At 47.5% G+C, this 3,939-nt stretch overlaps 1 long non-coding RNA gene across 1 annotated transcript; it reads right to left on the bottom strand.

Moving 5' to 3' along the window:
• Window positions 1-342: 342 nt before the first annotated feature.
• On the bottom strand, window positions 343-3,709 carry LOC139836043 (uncharacterized). The gene is made up of 3 exons (XR_011751831.1): window positions 3,361-3,709; window positions 1,888-1,968; window positions 343-625 (listed from the first exon to the last, which is right to left on the bottom strand). It is a non-coding gene; the product is annotated as an uncharacterized lncRNA (long non-coding RNA).
• Between the last annotated feature and the right edge of the window lie 230 nt (window positions 3,710-3,939).

Raw genomic sequence — 3,939 nt, 5'->3', positions numbered from 1 at the left:
ACCAGCCGGCCTAGGACCCGGCCAACCGGATCCCTGACCGGGCCGACCGGTTGTAAGCCCCAGGAGTAGGAAAACCCAGAGCGCGCAGGTAAGAGGGGTTTATGTGCATGAGGTCACTACAAAAGACCGTGAGGTCGCCTCGCATTCCCAAGCATATGGGTAGGCCAAGCAACAGCTCGACACGCCCATGCACACAACACCCACCTCAAAGGCTCACGGTAGGCTTTCCAGGCCTGAGTGCTTCACCTTCCTGTGCACTTCTTACATACACACACTGTGCACAGGATACAAGGGTAGAATACAGCTTGAATATCACAACATGACTATGTATGACACAAAAGATGGAAATAAGGTTCATATATATAGCAACGCTCTAATGAGCAAGATCCAAATGACACTCAATAGGGAAACATATCCCATCAGTACATCATACATAAGATAGCCAAATAGTCTGGGTACAGACAAGAACCAAATGGGACTAAGAGTCCTGAAGATAATCAAGCGGTGTTTCCATAACCAACAAGACACAGGCTGCTGCCTTAGGAACGATCCTGCTACGCAACGAAATCGTCGTCCGTGAACTCGACAAAGTAGCCACCTGCGTATTGCTCATCATCTGTCGTACCTGTTTGTTGAAAAGCGTGTTCCGGAAAAAGAGGAAGAAAAACGAGGGTAAGTACCGTTGGCACGTACTTGCGAGACAAGACCAGCTATGCTTGCTGGTGGGTGGTGTAAACTTCGCCCGGCTATATGGTGGAGTTTAGCGGCAGCAAAGCACTAACCAATAGAGACACGCTACAACATCCGTCTAATAGAGAAGGTGAGAGAGCGCATATTCTAGCAGTTCTATACTCTGCAAACAAAAACCCAGCCAGTGCGATCCCCCTTAGCCAAGAGGTACTAACAAGGCACTCACACAGTTGACAGTTTTATATCCATTCCATTATAATAGGGCTAACTTACTACGCAAGTAATTAGCAAGTTATTAGCGACAAATTTAGGTGTAAGTTGTTCTATGATCGAGTTAAACAGCTCCAAGTCGTCCATAACCGCGGACACGGCTTTCCGAAAAGATTTAACCCTGCAGGGGTGCACCAATGTTACCATACACGCATGCTCGAACCCGCATAGCAAGTGCGGAGTCTCACAACAAGACCGTTCCCAAATCAACAAGAAAGTCTAGGGGGGCCACCCGACTAAGCTACCCGAAACGAAGTTCGGCCGTACTCCGATGCGGACTCAGGGTTTGCGTCGGCGGCTAGGCGTGCGAACCACACGCTTCGCTAAACGTCCTGCGGGGTATAGTACAGAATATAAACACCCGAAGGCAACAGGAAGTAAACACCCGAAGGCAACAGTAAGTAAAGCATGGCATACATGGCATAGGCAAATAAAACCAAGGTTGTGGCCCCCTTTTCAACAGACTTGAGAAATGGTAATGGGTGATGGGGGTCCCGATAAAACCTCCCACGAGTGGTTAGCGCGCTCAGTCTTAGAAACAGGTAACAAGAACTCGGGTCCTAGGGGACACAAGCGAGACAAAAATCCGATGCTTTCGCAAAGGGGCTCACCGATGCCTCTGCAATATTATAACCCTTAGCAATTTTAGTTGTAGCAAAAGTTATCCACTTCATTTTCGAAAAGGTAGTACATGTGTCAACATCCCAACAAGATATCCCGAACATTTCGAGATATCAACAAAAATCCTAAACTCGCCTACGACTCGCAAAGCTGGCAAACATCAAACAAAAGGTAGGGCGAGGAGGTGTATCTCGGAGATATAGGTAACAGGTGGATAGGACACGTGACACAACAGAATCACAACATAAGGATAGCAATAGATCAAATGAGCATGTAAATGTAAAATAGGTGAAGGGGTGGGCTCGCCTGTCAGATCAGAGGTAGAAGCACCGACACGATCCTCCAGGGAGAACTCGTACTCCTGCTCGTACTGCTCTGCGTCGGCGTCTACTCGAGAAGAACCAAATATCACATACAAGGAAGATATAGCACAAATCAATACAAGTGCAATGCGCAATATGATGCACGATGACATGGCAAGATGATTGGTGCAAGGCAAAATTAAGTGGGGTGCTCATAATTCACATGAAATGATAAACACCCTCACATATAGTTTTTGTTCATGTTGCATATTTAATTCGGACAATTCAGAGATGATGCCAATGATGCATGAGAATGCAAGATTTGAAATCCTCTTACTTTTCTGATGAAAATGGATATATAATTTGCACAATTTGGATTTATATAAAGAGAGATATGAATTATGCAAGTTTTAGGCATTTTAAACCCAATTAAAAATGTTGTCCAATTTTAGTTGTTCAAAAGTTGAAACAAATCTTATATTTGAAGACTTCACAGGAAACTGAGCAAAATGGATACAAACTTTGTAGTATTTGGATTTGGGAAAGTGCATAACTTGGATGTTTGATAACTAGGCAGGGGCAAAAAAAATAAACTGTTGATGAAAAAGCAGTTTGCAAAAACGGGTTTAATCCTGCGCAGGCCAGGATTTGAACTCAGGCCGAGCTGGGCAAGGATCAGAGGTGGTGACAGTGTGCTACTGCTTCGATTTGATCAAAAACGCGATTCAGACAAGGTATAGTGTGTCGCGATGTTTAACTGAATTTTGAACACTTGAAACTGATAACTGGACACTTTCTGGCCGAGACTTTGGGCGAAGATGGCGACGCAATGGGCGAAGGATCTGAGCGGAACTCGAGTGGTTGAGCAAGAGGGGGGTGCCATGATTCGATTGGAGGTGGAATGGTTCAAAAAGGTGCACTGTAACGCTAGAGAAGCTCGCCGGAAAACGAGACGACGAAACAGCAGTTCTGAAAACTGAAAACTGAATCTGTTTTCTGGACCGACTTTGAACGAGGATGGCGAGTAGCATGGGCGGTTCTGGGCGAGGGTTTTGATGAGTTGAGTGAGAGGGATGTGACATGACTCGAATTGAACAAGTTTGGGTAAAAACGGAGTACTGTAGTGGCGGCGAGGCTCGCCGGAAAATGGAACCACGACACGGTCGACGAACAGCAAAACTGTCAACAGATTTTTGGGCTGACTTTGGTTGCCCATAGCGCCGCGAATACTGCACCGTTTTAGATGATTCAAAAACTGAAATGTAGCCGGTGATGTTGTGCATCTAATGAGTCAAGTGTCTTGATCTGGGGTAAACCATGTCGCCGGCGATGCTTGTCGAAAGTTGGTACCGTGAAACAGAAAAACTGGGCGTTTTATCTACTCGTTTTCGTTTCGATTTCGATCTCCACTGCGTTTCTTCCTCGGATCTGTTAGCATGGCATGCAGGGGAGGTGTAGGAGGTGTGGTGCTGCTCACCCAGGAGGTCGTCGATGAGGTGGAGGTAGCTGCGGAGGCTGCCGGCGTAGAGGAAGAAGAAGGTGGCTGGGGTAGATGACGTCGGTGAAGGTCTTGACGATCCTTGACGTCCTTGAAGCTCCGGGAAGAAGCCCAGGCCGAGGAGGAGACGACGTGGTCCTTCTCCACGATCAGGTCACTGCGAGGAAAGCCATGGCGATGGTGGTGGCCGGCGGCGAGGTGTTAGCTGCGGGTGGAGCTTTGCTCCCGGGAGGAGAGGATGGTGGCGGCTGGCTGTTTTGGAGGAGGAGGAAGAGAGGTAGGGTTTGGAGCTGGGCTGTTGGTCCTTAAGAGGGAAGGAGGAGAGCCGGTGGATGTGGAGAAGAGGTGGCGTGGAGGTGGTAGCTAGCTCCATTACTTGATATGGTGTAAAAATCCTACGTGTAAAGGAAGTGTGGGGTGGCATTGCATGCCACTTTTGGCTGTGGAGAGAGGAGGCCGGTTGTGAGGTGAAAGGGGCCAAGGTGAGAAAAAAAAATAAGGAGTTGGCCGGCTGGTTAGTTTAGTTTAGGGTTTTGGGTTTTAGATAGGGTTTTCTTT

Source organism: Lolium perenne, chromosome 2 (genome assembly GCF_019359855.2).
Source record: "Lolium perenne isolate Kyuss_39 chromosome 2, Kyuss_2.0, whole genome shotgun sequence".
Classification (NCBI taxonomy): Eukaryota; Viridiplantae; Streptophyta; class Magnoliopsida; order Poales; family Poaceae; genus Lolium; species Lolium perenne.
The sequence above is the reverse complement of the archived record's forward strand: the minus strand, read 5'-3'. Positions and strand labels throughout refer to the sequence as shown.